At 39.3% G+C, this 22,624-nt stretch overlaps 1 protein-coding gene across 2 annotated transcripts in view; it reads right to left on the bottom strand.

Annotated features, from left to right (window-relative positions):
* LOC150077411 (AP-2 complex subunit alpha-like) overlaps positions 1-18,026 on the bottom strand; it is a 588,904-nt gene extending 570,878 nt beyond the window's left edge. For both annotated transcript variants that reach the window (XM_090386478.1, XM_090386479.1), the window contains exon 1: positions 17,715-18,026. The gene's annotated coding sequence lies outside the window, so the exon portion shown is untranslated. The remainder of the gene's footprint in view (positions 1-17,714) is intronic.
* Positions 18,027-22,624: the final 4,598 nt, after the last annotated feature.

Below are 22,624 nucleotides of genomic sequence, written 5' to 3'. Positions count from 1 at the left end.
CCCTTAACAAAACCATGCTGTGTCCGAGCTATAACTGAAGTCTTGTCTAGATGATCCTGCAGTGCTTCTTTAACAAGTGCCTCATTAATTTCCCTGGAACAGAAGTTAAACTAACAGGTCTGTAATTACCTGTGTCTCCCTTTGATCCTCCTTTGTGGATTGGGGTCACATTTGCACATCTCCATTATATGGGTACCTCCCCTGAGTCCAAGGAAGCTCTCATAATTATAGCTAAGGGTTTGCTTACTTCCTTTGCTGCCTCCTTTAATATAACTGGTTAGATTCCATCGACCCCAGGTGCCTTTCTTATGTTTATCTTCAACAATTTCTCCTCTACTTTACTCTCAGTTATTACAAGATTCTCTAGCTTACTGCCATAGTTTAATACACCTGTGAAATTCTACTCCCTGAATAACTCCTCATGTGTGAATGTAGATGCAAAATATTCATTTAGTTTGTTAGCTACCGGAGCAGGATCATCAACAGTTGAACCATTGATATCAAGTGGACCAATCTGATTCATCTTCTTCCTTCTAGAGTTTACATAGGTAAAGAACCCTTTTCTGTTTTTCTTTGCATCCTTTGCCAAAGATTTCTCATAATCTGCCTTTGCCTGCCTAACTTCCTTTGTGAATTGGTTACAGATCAACTTATATCTATCGTAGGCTTCTGTGTCACCTGTTAATTTATATGGTACCCCATGCATTTTTCTTCTCTGCCACATATCTAATTAGTTCATCTGACATCCATTTAGGCCTAAATGGATGTCAGATTGAAAACTATTAAAGCCTAGTAGTTTCCAAGATTAATTCTTTGAATGCTTCCCATTTTGAATTTGCTGCCAGTAACATCATTTGGTCCCCCTGTATAGAATTTAAATACCGTCTAAGACCATCGTAGTCACCTTTATGAAAGCAGAAACTCTTCCTTTTACCCGTGATGGTAGTTACCTCTGAGTAAATCCCACTTCAGCACACTGATCACTGCCACCTAGTGGTTCGCTTGTCTGCAGATTCCTAATGCATGAAAAATCACTACTGATAATCAGATCAAGAGTATTACTCCCTCTAATTAATCTGTAAAATCTATTAATTTTGTTAAACTCCGTTGTCAATTAAATTGTACTTTTAACTAAATACATAACGACTTAGATTACAAACGTAACATAATTAATTAATACATAACTTGATACAGAAGTTATATAAACGGAACTCGTAGATAATACTTGATACTGAAAAATATATATAGCATTATAACTGTGTTGGGATACCAGTTTAGGGTTATAATTTTTTACTGAAATTGAAATTTTATTAAATCGAAATTATGACTCAGACCAGAGCAGCAAAGCAAAAGGCTCAAGCTAATGGGAGTGCTCTGGCTCAGAGGAGAACTGAGGGGGGCAGTTGCCCTCTGAATCACAGCCTTTTAAAATGCACTGCTTGCATGATGTTTGTGGAGCAGTCGGGTACGGGACATGATATTGCCATGGAGGATGTTTTTGTGTGTGCGCAATGCACGGAGTAACGATATCAGGCGACAACTCAGCGTTATGGGCCTATGTGAGAGCTTGAAGGACAGGGTGGATACCCTCGAAGGATCTAAATTGAGGGGGGCCCATCAAGCTCTCAGCTGCCCACATCAACGCCAGAGCTTGCACTTGGTCATCATGCAACACAGCAGCAACCCCCAAGGCAGAATGCACTGGTTCCACAAGAACTAGTAGTTGTTGGGGGACTATTGTCAGGGAAACAGGGAACATGCTTTGTAAAAAGGATAGGTGGAACAGGACCAGGGTATGTCTACAAGGGGCAAAGGTTGATGACATTGTACAGTGGATATCATCTTTTAAGGACACAAAAGGTGATATAGTTGTACACATTGGCACTAATGATATTAAGAGTAGGAGACCAGCAGAATTACTTAACAAGTACAGTTCACTGTTGAAAAAAAAAAAAAAGCCGTGAATTAGGGTTGAAAGTGTCTGCAATTCTGGCAGACACGATAGGAGAGAGTATATGATGAGAGCCTTGTCAATCAATTCGGCCATGGAAAGATTGTGAAAGATCAAGGGGTACAATTTAGGGTAGATAGCATCAGCAAATATTCTTGCACCCTTTCTATTTAAGTGTATCCCAATAAATAGAAAGGGTGCAAGAATATTTGCTGATGCTATCGAGGCAATGTTAGGTGGGTCAGAAAACTGCTAGCTTGGGGGGGGGGAATACAAGGACTAATAGATTAACAGTAGCCACTGGCAGAGGTGAAAGTGATTCTTGCATTGCTTCTACTGGAATGAGCAGAAGCCTGGAAAACAAGATGCAGGATATTTCAGAGACTGCTGCGAGTCATTGCGATACAAGCAAACACACGGGTTGTGTTAGGGTAGCTAAGAAAAGGAACAGGTTCATGTATACTTGCGTGTACACCAATTTTTTTTTTTTTTTTTTCATGAAAACCCCAAACATGAAAGGTATCAAAACCTATAGTACTTAGTACCGTGCATGGGTTGGAGGAGAAGTATGGGGGGGGGGGGGTGCCAGAAACTTTGCTCTAGAGACTAAACATGAGTTTCACCACTTCAAGCCTCCAATAAGCAAAGTGGTGGTGGTATTTCACTGTTTGATGAAAGTCATCTACCACCTACGATGCTAGGAGTTTGGTAAATAAATTTGATGAATTTGAGGTATTACTCAAAGCATCAAAGGCGGATATTGTTGGGATATCAGAGATGTGATCTCACACAGATATAAGGAATGCAGAACTGGAATTTGGGGAGTACAATGTCTACAGAAAGGATAGACATGTTAGGAAGGGAGAAGGGGTTATGCTATTAGTTAAGAAACACAAAATCCAAGGAAGTGAAGCCAGTCGACATCGCTGGCCAGTGCAGGGTCGAGTCAGTTTGGTGTGACATAAGCGTTGGGAGATCAAAATTGAGAATAGGAGTGTGCTATAGGTCTAATGAATATAATAGGAAACTGTACAAGGGAATAGTGGGCCAGTAAATCAGAGAGTCTTATAATGAGGGATTTTAATTTCCCAAATATTGACTGGAATTTGTGGGTTGGTCACTCACACACTAGCGGGGCTTTTGTGGATTTATTGGATGATTGTTTTCTACATCAGCATGTTCGGGAGGCAACTAGAGGGAGTAATACTCCTGATCTGATTATCAGTAGTGATTCTTCATGCACTAAGAATCTGCAGATAAAGGAACCACTAGGTGACAATGATCACAGTGTGCTGAAGTGGGATTTACCCAAAGAGGTAACTACCATTAGGGGTAAAGAGAAGGGTTATTGCTTTCGTAAAGGCGACTAAGATGGTTTGAGACAGTATTTAAAGTCTATACAGTGGGATCACTGATGATGTTACCAACACTAAATTCAAAATGAGAAGCATTCAAAGAACTTATCTTGGAAGCTACTAGGCTTTACATACCAACTAAGAAATATTGTTCAATCTTTGGACAAAATGGATGTCAGATGAACTAATGAGACATATGGCAGAGAAGAAAAATGCATGGGATACATAAATTAACACGTGACACAGAAGCCTATGATAGATATAAGTTGATCTGTAACCAAGTTACAAATTAGGTTAGGCAACCGAAGACATTACGAGAAATCTTTGGCAAGGGATGCAAAGAAAAACAGCAAAGAGTTCTTTACTTATGTAAACTCTAGAAGGAAGGGGATGAATCAGATTGGTCCACTTGAATCGATGGTTCAACTGTTGACGATCCTGCTCAGGTAGCTAACAAACTAAATGAATATTCTGCATCGACATTCACACATGAGGTATTCAGCGAGGGGAATGCCAGGTGTATTCAACTCTGGCAGTAAGCTAGATAATCTTGTAATAATTGAGAGTAAAGTTGAGGAGAAATTGTTGAAGATAAACACAAGAAAGGCACCCGGGGTGGATGGGATCTATCCAGTTATATTAAAGGAGGCAGCAAAGGAAGTAAGCAATCCTTTAGCCATAATTATGAGAGCTTCCTTGGACTCAGGGGAGGTACCCATAGACTGGAGATGTGCAAATGTGACCCCAATTCACATTGGGGTCACATTTGCACATCTCCAGTCTATGGGTACCTCCCCCGAGGATCAAAGGCTGACACAAGTAATTATTATATGGCGCCTCCGTAGCCAGGTGGGAAGGAGCAGCAGTGCGTAGCACACGCTTCTTGATTAGACCGGGGTTCGAGCCTGTCACCCCCAAATACGGAGGATGCGGAAAGGTCAGGAATGACCACCGCATATTCACGGAGCAATATGGCCTTAGTTGCTAATGCTCCTAAAAAAAAACCAAATAACATAACATAACAAGTAATTATAGACCTGTGAGTTTAACTTCTGTTCCAGGAAAATTAATGGAAGCACTGGTTAAAGAAGCACTGCAGGATCATCTTGACAAGAATCAGTTATATCTCAGACACACCATGGTTTTGTTAAGGGAAGGTCTTGCCTGACCAATTTGATTGGATTCTATGATGTTGTCACAAAAGAATTGGATGTAGGGAATAACTTGACGTGCGGAAATTTGTCTTTAGCCAGCGGGTGGTTGATTGGTGGAACAGACTTCCATCCCTTGTGGTGGAGGTTGATAGCCTAAATAAGTTTAAGGCTCAGCTGGACAGGTATTTTGAACGAACAGAGGGGTGAAGTGGAAGTGCGTTTTTTTTTTTTTTTTTTTGGCTGATGCTGCATAAGCTTGCTTTCTTGCATCAAATGCCTCTACTAATGCTAATGCTAACTTATATTATATATTTGGATCTTAGAAAGGCTTTTGATACTGCTGCACATGGAAGACTGCTGTACAAATTGGAGCAGTGTGGCATTGGTGGCAAATTGCTGCTATGGATAAAGGGATGGTTGAGTGGCAAAAGACAGAGTGGTAATTAATGGACACTGCTCATCGTGGACTAATGTTATTAATGGAGTCCCTCAGGGTTCAGTGTTGGGTCCATTGTTGTTTTCTATATTTATAAATAATATTGATGATGGTATATCAAGCTTAATGTCCAAGTTTGCAGACGATACAAAGGTTGGCAGGGTTGTTAAGGACACTACTGACGCTATGCTGCTGCAACAGGATATTGAAAGGTTGAGCAGATGGGCTGAGAGGTGGAAAATGAAGTTTAACATTGACAAATGTAAAGTACTACATATGGGAAACAGCAATCACAGAGCAACGTATCAACTCTGTGGTACTACACTGACAGTGGTAGAAATGAAAAGGACCTGGGGGTAATTGTGCAGGCAGATATGAAGTTCTCTGAGCAGTGCAGACAGGCTGCAAGAGTACCTCATGGTGTCTTGTCAATGATATACAGGAATTTTTCTAGCAGGGATAAGGAGGTGATTATTCCCTTGTATAAAGCAATGGTCAGGCCACACCTTGAGTACTGTATACAGGTCTGGAGGCCTCATTTCAAGAAGGATGTAGAGCTGCTGGGACGAGTACAGAGAAGGGCAACAAGATTAGTGAATGGAACAAAGGGTTGCTCTTACGAAGAAGGGCTTAAGTTTTGCAAATTACAGTGTCTGGAGACTAGGCACCAGCAAGGTGATCTGATAGAGGTGTATAAAGCCTTGAATGGTTTGAGCATGCTCAATGCTGATGGGATTCTTTCTCTTGCTCAGAATAATTCTGAGCAAGAGAAAGAGAGGGCATAAATTCAAATTGAGGAAAGACAGTTGTAGAATAGATGTGCAGAAATTTGCCTTTATCCAGTGGGTGGTTAACTGCTGGAACAAACTTAAAATCTGTCATTGTGGAACTTGATAGCTTAAATAAATTCAACGAGGAACTGGTCAAACATTTAAAGGGAATGGTTGAGTGAATTTTTTTTTTTTTTTTTTTTTTGGGTGATGCTACATAAGCTCATATGCTTGCTCTCTTGCATCACATTTCTATTACTTTTAATGCAATTGCCAGTGGCACTGTGACGTACTAGAGAATGGACATCCAAACTACATACCATTGTGTATAAGACAGTTCCTGCATTATGCATTTTCATGTACAAGGGAGGAACTTAATTAACAAATTATAGGGCCTGCATTGAAAAACCAATAATAGCCTATTGTTCTATAGATTAGATATACACTTTTTTTTGGTTTATTTTTTGCACTTCTACACTTCCTTCAAAATGTTTATAAGCTTGTGCATTTAAAAAATTCCATCAAATGAAACCACAATTTTTATTCCTTAAACATTCCTTATGTTTAAAGAATATAAGACAATGAGCCCAACCCAACACTGAACCCTGGGGGACTCCACTAATGTCTGTCGAAGAGCAGTGCCTTCTGATAACAAAAAAACCTGCCTTCTCCCACTCAACCATCCCTTTATCCATAGCAATAAGTTGCCCTTAATGCCACAATGCTCTATTTGTACAGCAGTCTTACAACCCTGTTAGTTTAACTTCTGTTCCAGGGAAAATAATGGAGTTGTACTACACTCAGGGTAGCGGAGAATGAAAAGGATCTGGGGGTAATTGTGCAGTCAGATAAGAAGTTTTCTGAGCAGTGCTAACAGGCTGCAAGAGTAGCTAATGGTGTCTTGTCAATGATACAGGAATTTTGATAGCAGGGATAAAGAGGTGATTGTCCTTTTGTATAAGGCAATGGTCAGGCAACGCCTTCAGTACTGCATACAAGTTTGGAGGCCTCATTTTAGGAACAAGTACAGAGGAGTGCAATGAGATTGGTGATTGGAACAAAGGGTTCCTGTTACCAAGAAAGGTTTAAGTTCTTCAGATGCTACAAATTGCAGCATCTGAAGAATAAGCACCTGCAAGGTAATCTAATTGAGGTGTATAAAACCTTGAATGTTTCAAGCAAGCTCAAAGTTGATCGGATTCTTCCTCTTGCTCATATTACCCATCTGAGGGGACATAAATCAAAATATGGAAAGACAATTGTAGAATAGATGTGTGGAAATTTGCCTTTAGCCAGCAGACAGTTGATAGTTGGATGTTGACTGAATGGATGAATGAAATGGGAAGGTTATTTATTTTTTTTTTTCCAGCTAATGCTATATAAGCTTGCTTTCTTGTATCATATACCTCTACTAATACTAATTATTAGAATTAGCATTAGCAGGGGCATACGATGCAGCAAAAAAAAAAAAAAAAAAAACCCTTCCCATTTCAGAATTTGCTTATCTATTCACTCCAAATGCTTGTCCAGCTTAGCCTTAAATTTATTTAACATATCAACTTCAACAACAAGAGATGGAAATCTGTTCCAGCAATCAACTATCCACTGGCTGAAGACAAATTTCCACACATCTATTCTACAACTGTATTTCCTCAGTTTGAATCTATGCTCCCTCAGGTTCTTAATCTGAGCAAGAGGGAATCTCATCAGCATTGAGCTTGTTCAACCTATTCAAGGCCTTATACACCTCAATCAAGACCACCTCGCATGTGCCTAGTCTCCAGGCATTGCAATTTGTAGAACTTAAGACTATCTTGGTAAGAGCATCCCTTTGTTCCCTTCACCAATTTTTTCCCTTTGTTCCCTTGAGGCATATGATGCAAGAAAACAAGCTTATAGAGCATCGGCTAAAAAAAAAAAACCTTCCCATTTCACCCAATCAGTCATACCAAATATTTGTCTAGTTCAGCCTTAAATTTATTTAAGCTATCAAATTTCACAACAACAGATGGAAGTCTGTTCTGGCAATCAACTATCCGCTGGCTCATACATCTATCCTACAACTCTTTCCTCAATTTGAATCTATGCCTATTCAGGTTCTAAATATATAAAAAATGGAAGTATCCCACCAAGCATTGAGCCTTCTCAAACCATTGGCCTTGTACACAAAACAAAAAACAAAAGCCTTGTACACCTCAATCAGATCACCTTGTAGGTGTCTAGTCTCCAGATGGAGAATTTAACCCTCTCTTGGTAAGAGAACCAATTCGTTCCACCCACCAATCTTGCTGACCTTTGTACTCGTTCTAGAAGCTCTACATCCCTCCTAAAATGAGGCCTCTAGACGTGTACACAGTATTCAAGGTGTGGTCTGACCAATGCCTTGTACAACGGGATAATCACCTCCTTGTCCCTCGTAAAAAAATTCCTATATATCATTGACAAGACTCCATTGACCTACTCTGGCAGCTCAATCTGTCCTGCTCAACGAATTTCATATCTGACTGCACAATTACCTCCAGGTTTTCACTCTCCACTTCCCTGAGTGTAATACAACACATTTGGTATGTTTCTCTTGGTTACTGCTACCCATATTCAGTACTTTGCATTTGTCAATGTTAAAATTCAGTTGGCACTTCTCAGCCCATTTGCCCAACTAATCTAGATCCAGTTGCAGTAGCATACTTCATTAAATTTTTCTGTTTATACTACGGCACAACAAGTCAGTAGAGTTTACAATAAATCATCAATACAATATTTATCGTATTTAGTAGTCACGGGCTTGAACCCCAGTCCACTCAAGGAATGCGTGCTATGCACTCTTGCTCCTGATCACTCGGCTACGTCCTGCCAACCTTTGTGTCATCTGCAAACATGGACATTAAGCCTGAAATACCTTCATCGATATCATTAATAAATACACAAAACAATGGGCCCAGCACTGAACCCTTGGGGGACTCCGCTAATAACATTAGTCCACAAAGAGCAGTGTCCATTTATTACCACTCTCAGTAGTCTCCCACTCAACCATCCCTTTATCCATTAAAGTAAACTTGCCCTTAATGCCATACCATTCCAATTTGTACAGAAGTCTTCCATGTGCAACAGTATCAAAAGCTTTCCTGAAATCCAAGTATATGATATCAAAATTATTTTTTGCATCCTGTTACTTTGTGATCACATCATAGTATCTAATCAAATTGGTCAGACAAGACCTCCCTTTAACAAACCCATGCTGTGTTTTAACTATTACTGCAGTCTTGTCTAGATGATCCTGCAATGCTTCTTTAACCAGTGACTCCATTATTTTCCCCAGAACAAATTAAACTAACAGGTCTATAGTTACTTGTGTCACCTTTTGAACACCCTTTGTGAATTTGGGATACATTTGCACACCTCCAGTCCATGGGGACCTCCCCTGAGTCTAAGGAAACTCTCATAATTATGGCTAAGGATTTGCTTACTTCCTTTGCTGCCTCCTTTATCAAAACCCTTTTCTGAAATTCGAAAATGCAATGTAAAAATAATTTTTTGCCTCCAGTTTCTTTGTTACTGCATCAATGAATCCAATAAGATCAGTTACAGATCCATGCTGAGACTGCAGTATAAACACATTTCTGTCTAGATAGTCCTGATTTACTTCTTTACGCAGAAACTCCATTATTTTCACTGGAAAAGAAGTGAAGTTAACAGATTTGCAATTACTGATGTCTCTCTTCATTTCCCACTTTGTGAATTGGGGATATATTTACACCTCTCCAGTCCACAGGAACCTTTCTTTAATCCACGTATGCTATCATACTTATGGCTGTAGGTCTGCTGACTTCTTTTGTTGCCTCTCTTAATACAATTGTATAGATTCCATTCACCCTTTCAGGTGCCTTTTTTTGTGTTTAGTTTGAGCAATCTCTCTTTCACTTTCTTCTCAATTATCACAGAATCATTCGGCTCCCTGTTCGAATTTTATACACTTCTGGCATCCTCTTCCCTAAGAAATTTGTCATATGTGAATGTAGACACAAAACTATTTAGACTGTCAGTAACCTGAACTGGTTCATCAACAGTTAAACCATTCATATCTAGTGGATCAATGCAATTCATTCCCTTCCTTCTAGCATTTACATAAGCAAAGGAGTCTTTGCTATTTATATTTGCAAGAGACTTCTTAATCTACCTTTGCTTAGCTTGCCTAAACTCGTTACCTAGTCTGATTTAATTACAGACTACTTTATATCTGCTGTAGGCTTCTGTAACATCTGATAATTTATATGTATCCCATGCATTCTTCTTCTTCTCTGCCATAACTCTTATCAGTATATCTGACACCTATTTAGGTTTAAGCTTAAACATTACCTCTGAATTTGTATAAAAAGCCTACTAGCTCTGAATGCTTCCTATTTAGAATTTGCTGTTGGGTAACTCCATTAAATTTTTTTTTAATGAAAATCCCTAAACACAAAAGGTATTAGAACCTACAGTACTTAGTACTGTGCACGGGTTGAAGGTTGAGAAAAATGAAAGGTATTTGTTAACATTAGACTTGAACTTCTGTAGATAGTAATTTTCTGGAAATACGTATGAAGAAAGGTTGTTCCAGAGAATGGAAGTTGAATGAATAAATGAGGAAGAAAAAAAGTTGGCTCTGTGAGTTTAAAGTTGAACAGTAAAAGAATGCAGACTAGTTGCAGCACATTTGGACTGCTCTGGAATTAAAGAAGCCTATTCAGAAGAACAGTGCCCATGGAAGCATTGAAAGGGCATGCAGCAGAAACAGGACGTCTAGGAGACAGAGACTGGAGAGACTCTTAGAGATGAGTCATTAATCAACCTAACTGCCCTCTGATGAATGGAATCTAAAAACCTGAGAGGGGTTTTGGGGGCACTGCCTCAGATTTGGGAACAACATTCCATGTTAGGGTGGATTTGTGAATTGTACAGAGTGAACAGCTGTTTGGAAGAAAAGTAACGCTGAGAGAAAACCCAATTTTTAGATACAGAAGAAGCAATATTTATATAATGTGCTTATCCCAAAAGAGAATAGAAGTCACGGTAATACCCAACAGAGATATACAATCTTATGTAAAAAATCAGCTTATCATCATAGATAAGCAGAGGGACAGAAGAATCCTTTTTGCGAAATATAGTAGTAGTATTATAGGCATGTGATACAAGAAAGTAAGCATATGAGCTTATGTTACATCAGACAAAAAATAAAATAAAATAAAATCAAGTCTATCTAGGTCACTCTGAAGAAGCTCTGCTTGGCGGCAATCATTAACTACTCTACCGATCTTTACATCGTCTACAAGTTTAGACCTCACGCCCTCCATGTCATTTAAGATAATCAAAAACAACAGTGGTCTCAATATTGATCCTTGGGGAACCCCACTACTTACATTAACCCAATCTGGGGAATAACCATTTATCACAACCCTCTGCCTGGTGCCCTCAAGCCATCATGCTATCCATCTAAGGATTTTTCTCTATGATTCCAGCCTGCTCAAACTTATAGAGTAACCACTCATGTGGGACTGAGTCAAATGCTTTGCTGAAATCCAAATAAACAATGTCAAAATTATTCTAAATCCAGCTCACGAGTGACCTGTCAAAATGGCTAACCAGATGTGTTAAACATGATTTTCCCTTTACAAAACCATGCTGCGTATCCTACAGAATTCCATTTCCATCTAAATGATACTGAATTCCCCCTTGATCATGCCTCCATTATTTTCCCTACTACTGAAGTTAGACTGGCCAGTCGGTAATATCCCGTTACACTCCTAGAACCACCTTTAATGTTCCAATTTACACCAATCCAACGGAATCTCTCCTGAGTCCAGTGATGCTCTCATAACTAGCCTTAATGGTTCAATGCACTTACTTGCTGCCTCCATTAAGATTATAGGTCGAGTTCATCTGCAACTTCAGCTTTGTTATCTAATACTATCCCACGTCCATTACATAAGGGTCCAATCTGATTTGTCCTTCTGTTCTTTGCATTTATATATGTGAAGAATTCCTTAACGGCACTCTTTGCTCTCTTTATTCCCACTCTTTTCTTTCTCTCTCAGACTCAGTAAAGGTACTATAGCGAAAATTATACTTCGCTTCATAAAATGTCTTTCTCCTTCAGAAAATGAACATAATTCAACCATGGAAGACCAACATGGAACAGAACATCAGTGTTCCACAAATTCTTTCCAAAATAAGAAACTGCCTGACTCCAATGATATTTTAAAAGATGAAATTGAGTCAGAAATTAATGAAATACTTTTAACTATTTTTGCTAAAAATAGTTCAAAGCCTAGAAAATGACTGAGATCGTCCTACAATTATCTCAGTACAATAGTACCAGAATAGAATCCAAAAGGGCGTTTTCTGCCACTAATCAACTGTATGTACCAAAATTAGATCCATTTTAAACGATCATACTATTGATTGCTTATGTTTCTTAAGAGCTCACTTTATTCTGAGAGGTAATGTAGATGCTTAAACATAACTAAACTTTGCAGTAACAATGTATTTTTTGTTTTTAGAATAACTGTATTTTAATGATTTTTTTCAGAATATTTATTATTGCAATAAAAGTTTATTTAAAAACATGAATTCAAGTAATTACAGTACTTTTTTTTTTCCTTACTTTATTGCACCTAATTGTCATCAAAATTTATTGAAAAAAAAAAAAGTTTGTTTTTGGACTACCGGTATCCCAGTTTCATAAATTAAAAATACCGGTATTAAGATTTTGACCGGTGTTGTAAGTCCTAATCCCATCCCTGTAGAAGCAGTCTCTCCTGTTAAAAAAGCACAGACCACGCTGAAAAAAATTCTACCCCATGAACCTTGCACATTCCCTCCGGGCCGAATTGATTGACAAGGCTCTCATCATCATGTACTCCCTCCTATCGTGTCTGGGCAGAATTGCAGATACTTTCAAATTTAACCCTAACTCACGACTTTTTTTGCAACATTGACCTGTACTTGTTAAGTAAATCTGTAGATCTAAAGTCACTGGTGCCAGTGTGTACAACAATATCACCCTTTGTGCCCTTAAAAGATGATATATGCTTCACATCATCAACTTTTTCCCCTGGCAGACATATCCTGGTCCTATTCCATCTATCCTTTTTACACAATATATTACCCGTCTCCCTGACAATAGTCACCAACAATAACTAGTTCCTTTGGGACCAGCGCATTCTGCCTTGGAGATTGCCGCTGTGTTGTCTGATGCACAGTAGTGAGCTCTGGCATTGAGTTGGTCAGCTGAGAGCTTGACGGGGCCCTCATTAATTTCTTCGAGGGCATCTACCCTACACCTCAAGCTCTCATAGATGCGCACTGTTCAAAAACACTGTTTTGATTTTGAATTTCAGTCAGTTTCCACCATTCTGTTTCAGAGGTTAAGAAGTGGTCTTTATAATGAATGGCAGGGTTGTTGTTGTTGTTTGCTTTTTAGGAGCATTAGCAACTAAGGCCATATTGCTCCTGAAATATGTGGTGGTCATTCCCTGACCTTTCCGCATCCTCCGTATTTGGTGGTGACGGGCTCTAACCCCGGTCTAATCAAGAGGCGTGTGCTATGCACTGCTGCTCCTTCCCACCTGGCTACGGAGGCACCGAATGGCAGGGAAAGTTAAGTGCAGGATAAAATGAAAAAAGTTACAAGTGAAATAGAAAACAGGAAGAAGAAATCTAAACGTAAAAATGAAATTATTCATGAACATCACTTATTTAACTCAACAGTGCACAAAATTTAGAATTCAAAAAACAAAGTCATTGACTAACTGCAGCAAAATGAAATGCATACATTAATCTAAACATTCTGATGTTGACAAGGCTCTTTTAAAGTGGGTTTAAACAGCAAATGAGTGGACATATCTGAGGAAGTGATTCACTTTAAATGATAAAAGACAATTGGGACAGAGAACTGTGTGTTCCACTGGCTAGATAGATCAATTTAGGTTGTCACTAAATGTTTTGGAAAAGTTACAGGTGAAGCAAAAGAGATGAAAAATAACTGTTCTGGAGTGGTTAAATTCAGTATGGTCAGGCACACATTGAGGATATGCAAACAAAAATATTTTTAATAAATCTGGAACAAGTGTCTAAGTTAACTCCTGACAGAACAGTAAAATTCAAAAGGTGAAAAGTGCATAGGCAGTAAACTATCAAGAAGCCCTCATTTGCATAAATTTGAAAGGCACAGAAAAAAATTGTTTGACATATGAAAACCTAAAAATCTGCAATATTTAAAAAACATTTTAAGTTACCTGTTCAATATAGCACAAATAAAAATGATTGGATGACATCAGCAGTATCTGAATCTCAGCTACTTCATTGGGATTGTCAGTTAGACAGACATGATCAAAAAAATTCTTTTGGAAAGTTATTCCCTGCAACATTAAACAAAGGGATTGAAAGCAAGATAAAAAAAAAAGTTCTTCAATCCAATAACAAGCCTCCAGTATAATCTATTATGTAGCACAGAATGGAACAACCTCCTGTTGCAACTCATCAAGGTGTTATATAAGCAGACCGGGCTAGCCAGGTGGGTAAAGTTCCTGGCTGGCAACCCAAAGATCGCTGGTTCAAATCCTGCCTTGGGCTTGGATATTACGATGGTGCTGTACTCTCCGGTTGGACCTCACGGCCACGATACACGAAGGAAGCAGGAAAAAACTGGTTCCTTCGTGTATTGCTCACATCATACGATAAAAAAAAAAAAAAAAAAAAGGAAGTTTAAAATCCTTCAAAAATTAATTTTGATTAGAATGATTGCTTTTCTTGAAAGAGAAACATTGTGCAATAATGTTAATGGATGCATTTTACAAAATTGTCTATAATGCTTTTTCTCACATGGGATTTAGTACAACAGTGCCCACGGCTGATTCTGTTGAAACTGATATTAACAAGGACTTAAATAGTAAAATTTAGACCATAAATCAGTAAAAACTTAGATGCTTATATTATGGTTGATGATGACATAATCATATCATAAATTTTATTATCAGATTACTTCTTTTAGACAATACAGCATCACTCACTTTCTTACTCCATTCTATTCAAGTAAAAATTGAATTAGGTGATATATATTATATAAATAAAACAGCATGCCCATTGATCTGGAAGGTATAGCACTAGGAATAATTATGGAAATGCACTATCTTGTTGGAAAAACGCACTGTTGTGGATCATTCTGAGCAATGCGCAGGATCAGATAATTCTCCGTCATATCTTGATACCAGGGATAGGTGATTGTTCTTCCTATGAAGAATAAATAAACCTTTATAACACTTCTGTTAAAAAAAAAAACAACTTGGGAGCCGCGGCAGATGTGTCAAAATCAATCTGGGCTTTTCACTACCCCACACTTCAATTGTCTGTGATGTGGGACATGCACTCGTTAATCACAAAACATTGTAGTATCTCCACAACGTTTTGAGTAAACATTTCTACATAGTCCGATTTCTACAATGTTTGGCATTTGTATGGTTTTAAATAAAACTTATGCACACTCTTCACTTTAGGTGGATATTGTTGGGATATCAGAGATTATGTCACAGATTATTATTATTGATATCCATATGATGCAAAGAAGTCTGAGGCTTATGCTGCACCAAGAAAAAAAGTTCCCAAGTAACCCTGAGAGAGAGAGAGAGAGAGTCAAAAGTAGAAGGGAATCACCAAGAAAAAGAATGATGATATCCAGCTCAGGACATAAGGAATACAAAACTGGAATTTGGGGAGTACAATTATGCTGTTACTTAAACACAATCTAAGGCAGTGCATCCAGTTGATGTGGGTGAACACAGCAATGTTGAGTCAGTTTGGTGTGATAAGCACTGGGAAAGAAAGCAAAAATGACAGTGGGAGTGTGTTATAGGCCTAATGATTCTGATGAGTACAATGAACAACTGAACAGAGAAATAGAGTGGGCCAGGAAATCAGAATGTCTTATAATGGGGGATTTTATCTTTTTTTTTTTTTGTAGTAAACTTATTTAATGTTGCAGTAAATAATTTGTTTTTTTTGTAGTAAAAAGTTCTATACTGGACTGACATGTTAACTTACGTAGACGGCATAACACTCCTCACTTCAACAGTTACTTCACTTACAGCAGGCTTACTAATGAGATCAAAATATACAAAAGAACCCCATAAGGAAAGCCTCTTCTTACCACAGCACACAGAATTCCAGCAACTACCAGATGTCTGCTCAATGCAGTTTTGCTGAACCACATACACGATTTCCATTTGTGTTGTAGACTTTCTATACTCTTTGCCCTTTCTGCACTAGTGCATACTGCCATTTCTGTTTACACTACAGAAGTACCACAAGTGGTTATTCTGGAAATTAATAACAAATGAGCAAGAAAACTTAAGTTTTAATTGTGATTTACCACTGTGAAAAACATCAATAGAAGAAACGAAGACTAGTTACCAGACTTCAAAATATATGCTGCAAATATGAAGTCTTGCCTTATGGGGATTCTTTGTATATTTTGATCTCATCAGGCACATTGCCCACCTTTGGACCCTTTTAAGGTTCCAAAGGTGGGCAATGTGCCTGATGAGATCAAAATACAAAGAAATTCTAAATGAGGTCTTAGAATTGCTTTGTATACAGTAGGATTGTTGATCTTCCTATCTATAAAAGAAAATTTTTGATAAATCACAGACAGGGCACCATACAAGGCATTTCTGTTCGATTCCTAAACAGACTCCAGTTCTGCAAAACCTTTAAGCAATTTAGTTTAAAGGCATGAAGTTTTCTGAGCAGTGCAGACGGTCTGCAAGAGTAGCTCGTCGTGTCTTGTCAATGATATACAAGAATTTTTCTAGCAGGAATAGGGAGGTGATTATTCCCTTATATAAGGCGATGGTCAGGCCACACCTTTAGTACTGTATACAAGTCTGGAGGCCTCATTTTAAGAAGGATGTAGAGCTGTTGGAACAAGTACAGAGAAGGGCAACAAGATTAGTGAATGGAACAATGGGTTGCTCTTACGAAGAAAGGCTTAAGTTTTGCGGATTAGTGTTTGGAGACTAGGCACCTGCGAGGTGATCTGATTGAGGTGTATAAAGCCTTGAATGGTTTGAGCATGCTCAATGCTGATGGGATTCTTCCTCTTGCTCAGAATAATCACCTGAGAGGGCATAAATTCAAATTGAGGAAAGATAGTTGTAAGATAGATGTGCAGAAGTTTGCCTTTAGCCAGCGGGTAGTTGATTGATGGAACAGACTTCCATCTTTTGTTGTGGAAGTTGATAGCCTAAATAAATTTAAGGCTGAGCTGGACAGGTATTGGGAATGAATGGAGGGGTAAAATCAGAGCTTTTTTTTTGGCTGATGCTGCATAAGCTTGCTTTCTTGCATCGTATGCCTCTACTAAAGCTAAGACATTTCTGTTCAATTCCTAAACAGACTCCAGTTCTGCAAAACCTTTAAGCAATTTATCCAAGGCATATTTAAAATGTTAAAAATCCTAGAATTAAAAAATTATGGGGATGCAACGTCAGATAATCACATTCTAAATGAAAACAATAGCTTTCGTTTCGACCACTGATCTTACCATAGAAAGACACAAACTACGTGTAACATCTTTCTCTTCTTTTTTTTTTTTTTTTTTTTTAAGCTTTACTGTCATAGCTTTCAAAATGTTTTTCGCGACAGAAAGATACATGACTCGTTAATAGACTCCCAATAAATCGAGAATCTTATTCACTTCTAGGCTCAACTAAGATAAATGGATAATTAGTTGCATTAATTAGGAAAAATGTAAAAGAAATTTAGGAGTAATCAGTCTTACGTAACCAATGAGACATAAATTAAGCTACAATTATGAATTATTACATATAAATAGAAGAAAGTTTAAATTTTATACGCGTCAAAACTAATATATATATATAATTATATACTACTTCACATGCATAACGAAAGGCCGAAACGAGCCGGCCGGGCTTAAAATATTTTGGAGAAATTAGTAAGATGCTCTATTGTTGTTTATCTCAGAATAAACTTACAATTACTTTAACAAATACTCACCAAACTCTTCAAGTGAGGGGATTACAAGGGGAAATAAGAAATAGCGTTTTATTTTGTTGAAAATAATCAAGGAAATAAACAAAAATAAATCAACTACCCCGCCGACTAGCCCGAACCACCATTCCCAAGCATTGGTCCATGCAAAAAAATCCACCCTCACAACAATTTCCGTTTCCGGGACTGAACTACTCGCTCCAGCTCAAAACTAACAGAAGAAACCAGCTAACACACTTCAAATGTCTTAACGTTGACAGTAAGATCCACAACTAAATGCATTAAAAACATCGGTAACAGCATTACTACAATACATTGCAACATAGGTGGCGACGGTTTACAGTTTAAATTCATACGATAGTAATAAATTACAAAAAAAAAAAAACTTGAATTGCATTTCACTGAATTTTACAACTCTTTTGCGGTTTACTAATTAATAATTGACAGGAATTACAAAGCAAAAAAAAAATATTAATAATATCTTTATTTAATCAGTATTTTATTAATGGTTTATATGTTAAGGAATGAATGTAATTATTATTACGGCATACCACAATAAATTATATTATTGTGGTATGCAGTAATAATATTATTTTAATAATAAATTGTATTATATTATTTTACTCACACAGTAGTAACATATTTTACTACTCTGTGATTTTACTTATACTACTACAAAAGATATTACTACGAGTACTCTACTCTGCCACTACTACCAACAACAATAAGGGCGCAATGAGGGGCGCAATGGCCCTGTGGTTATGATACTGGACTACAAACCTGATAAACCGGGGTTCGGGTACCGCCTGGGCGGAAGCGAATGCGGGTTCATCATGCTGGAAGACCGGTATAAAAATAGTAATAAATAGATAAATAGTAATAAAAATTAATAAATAAATAAACATAGTGAAAGTTGCTACAAGGGACCTACTTACCCTAAGGTTAGAGTGGCGGCTGAGGCAGATTGTGGCGCCATCTGGCCTCACTCCCGAGAACTACCACTGGATATAAGCCAAAGCTACACAGGCCTACCTCCATAGATGGATGATGGCGCACAGAAACATTGATCATGCTGCATCCAGTGTGGCACAGGATAAAGTCATTCGCGTTCACGCCTTAGGCAGAGGGGTCGGTTCGAAAAATCAGAGGTCTTCCGAAGAAGACAGTGGAATGAATGGCGCTGTGCCCCCTGTATGGAAACCACAAGAGAAGGACTAGACCATCCAGCCCCGCCAACTGGAAATGCTTCCTGCATAACTGTGCTAATGACCACCCAGGAAGCGAGACAAAACGAATGCCTGAAGTGGAGCATCAAAATGAATATGTACATCATGCAATCATACTATGAAATAACGAAGCTGGAGAGAGCGCCTCGGTAGCCAGGTGGAAAGGAGCAGCAGTGCATAGCACACACACTTCTTGATTAGACCGGGGTTCGAGCCCGTCACCACCAAATACGGAGGATGCGGAAAGGTCAATGGAATGACCACCGCATATTCCCGGAGCAATATGGCCTTAGTTGCTAATGCTCCTAAAAACCAAACAACAACAACAACGAAGCTGGAGACTGATATGACAACTTACAGGGCGAGACTACATACCAAGTGGCTGGAATGATTCCCGGATATTCAGATCAGCGAATAGCGGACCAGAAAAGGACCATCGTCACGAAAAACCTGATAGCTCCTGAAATCTTGTAAAAAATCAAACAGGATGTAAGCGATCAACTACAAAGGATAAAGAATGTGGAACCAGAGGAAGAAGAAGAAGAACATACCACCACCGAACCAGAGGAAGTGGAGCAAGAAGAAATACAACCCACAGCAGCTGAAGTGGAAACAGACAAGGTCATGATATCCAGAATAGAGGATGAGTGGAAGAAGGCCCTAACAGAATTCAAAGGAATGGACCCCACAAAGACTCACATGATACCAAAGCACAGGCCAAATAGAATCTTATGAGAGTCACCTGAATTGGCATATAATACCGCATCACCTCAACAGCAAGGGTACAACACTGGAGGCCATCCACGCAGGCATGAGGATTAATGAAAGAGAAGCGAGACCATCAGCAGAAGAACCGAAAACAGAAGGAACCACCAGTTTGGGAAAGAAGACTTCGTACAAGATAGGAGAATTAACAGTCAATATAGGCCAATTGATCCAGTACCAACGGGGCAATAGGAGTAAGAAATTAATTGGAAAAGTGAAGAGAAGAGAGAGAGACGGCACCCTCAAGAGAGACAGCGTCCACAAAAAAAAACTATTATATTTAGGCCATCCGAATAATTAAATTCATCTACCATGCCTGTTATGTCTGTTAATTGCATGTGTTCTATGGTCTATTTGTTTGTTTTCTGGACGAAAAACTCCAGTTTGGTGAGAAACCTTGCTATCTATGCCTGAGACAGAATAACTCAGCCACCGAGTGAAAAAAGCCCATTAAAGTTCCACGCGCCATCGACGGGATTCGAACCCGGGTCTTTTTCACCCAGCGTGGGGAGGTCGATGGCGATACCACTGTGCTACTCGCGCAGACTAGACAGCATCCACAGCGTCCATTAGACAAAAAACTCAGAGAGTAGGAGAGTACTTGGACACATTGAAGCAGAACCTCCTTGCACTAAACAAGAGACTATGCCGATACAAAGAGAGCTCCCAGACGAAAATAAACAACTCAATCTTCGATGAGTACAGGAATCTCGGAGAAGACAGGAAAGAAGGGAATGGACTACCCGAGAAGAAAACGATTGAGGAGTACTGGGGAAACTTATGGAGGAGGGAAGTAAGACTTATCAGCCGAGTCACCTGGGTAGAACTAGAACGAAAGAAAACAAAGGACGTACAAGAAATGAGAGGGTGGAAGATTCAGAAAGAAGAAGTAAAACAGACGATCAAGAACTCCCAAATCTGGCGAACTCCAGGAATAGATAACGTCCACAACGACTGGTAAAAGAAGCTCACTTGTTCATACAAGCACCTGGCAGAGCAGTTCAACCAAATCATAAGGCACCCAGAAACAATCCAGAGGATTTTCACTCAAGGACTCACATATCTAAAGCTTAAAGACAAAGATACAAAAAACCAGGCGAAATATAAGCCAATCACCTATCTCCGAACAACTTACAAGAATACTGACAAGTGGCATAACCAGGAAGATATCAGACCACTCGGAGATCCAGAACATAATGTCTGAACAGCAGAAAGGAAGAAAGCGGAAAAGCAAAGGATGCAAGGAGCAATTAACCATAGATGCCACGGTTATGGAGCAAGTCTACAAAAAGCACAGCAACATGTACACAACCTACATCGATTACCGCAAGGCCCTCGACTCCGTGCCTCATAGCTGGCTAATAGAGGCGCCGAATATCTACAAAGTCAATTCAATAGTGACAAACTAACTAGGAGAAACGATGGCGAGATGGAGAACCACAATTAAGGTAGAAAACATCACAACCAGGCCAGTTCCCATCAGGAGAGGGATCTTTCAGGGAGATGCTCTGAGCCCGCTATCTACCATGCTCAACAGTAGCAAGTACGGATATAGCCTCAAAGAAGGAAGGAAGAACCTGTACACCCTCACCCACCTGATGTACATGGATGACATCAAGTCTACGAGGGAACCAAGGGCACCTTTAACAACTACTCCACATCACCGAAAAATTCAGCAATGATATTCGGATGGAATTTGGTCTAGACAAATGCAAGACCCACGGATTCCGCCAGGGAAAATCAGTCAACCGAAACTACCAAGTAGAGACCTGGTAAAGAGATCGAAACTATGCCAGAGGGAGAGGCCTACAAATACTTAGGGATGATGCAGACTCAGCAGTTACAGCACAAGGAAATAAAGGCCTGCCTGACCGAAATATATCATCAGAGACTTCAAAGTGTGCTGAATGCAAAGCTGAATGGAGAGAACATAGTTAAAGCCATAAACACCTATGCAGTCCCAATGCTAACATACTCCTTCGGGGTCATAGATTGTACTAACACTGAGCTGCAGGATATCATGAGAAAGACAAGGACAATGATGACCAAGAGCCGCCAACACCACCCGAAATGAGCCAGGAAAGGAGGAGGAAGGGGCATGATAGACCTCATTGAGCAATAGAAGACAGCGACAGTTAACCTGAAGGATTACTTCCAGAAGAACCCAGCAGGACTCCACCAGGCCACAAGGAACATAGACAAGAAATATACCCCACTCAACCTAAGCGAGGAGTCCAACACCATCCAGGAGGTACAAACGAAGATACAAAGATGGGCAGAGAAGACACTACAATGATCTCCATCAAGATCACATAGATAAAATTGCTTCTACTCCATGGCTCACAAACGGGAGGCTCATCCCCGAGACTGAAGGATTCATGCTTGCCATCCAAGACCAATTAATCAGCAAAGAGCCCGAAATGTCAGATAACACATGTCGGTGATACCACCTGGCCTCAGAAACTATCCAACACATCATCGCGGGATGCAAGATGATCACCCAGACTGAGTACACTCATAAACGCCATCAGGTAGGTAGGATAATACATCAGAAGCTAGGAAGGAAATACCAGTTGGTTGAAGAAAGTGTACCGCACTGCAAGTACTAACCCCGGGCAGTAATAGAGACCCCAACCCCACAAGCAATAATAAAGGATAGGGCAATCCCGCACAACAGACGGCACATACCCTACCTATCTGATTGTCATAGCGGTAACCAACACTGGCAACCTGCAGAAAACCCAGTAAGTATGCAAAACCTAAGGGAAAAATCAGTAATTGTGCAAACCTAAGACAGGAGATCAAAGAGATGTGGCATATGCAACAAGTAACGACCATCGTGTCAATCACTGGTATGCTGCCAAAGACCCTACATAACAGCGTAGCAGCAATAGTTCTCCCAGCGAACACCTACAAGGAACTCCA

Source organism: Mastigoproctus giganteus, chromosome 12, assembly GCF_048544385.1.
Source record: "Mastigoproctus giganteus isolate SK-2022 chromosome 12, ASM4854438v1, whole genome shotgun sequence".
NCBI lineage: Eukaryota > Metazoa > Arthropoda > Arachnida > Uropygi > Thelyphonidae > Mastigoproctus > Mastigoproctus giganteus.
This window is presented reverse-complemented; position numbering and strand designations above follow the sequence as displayed.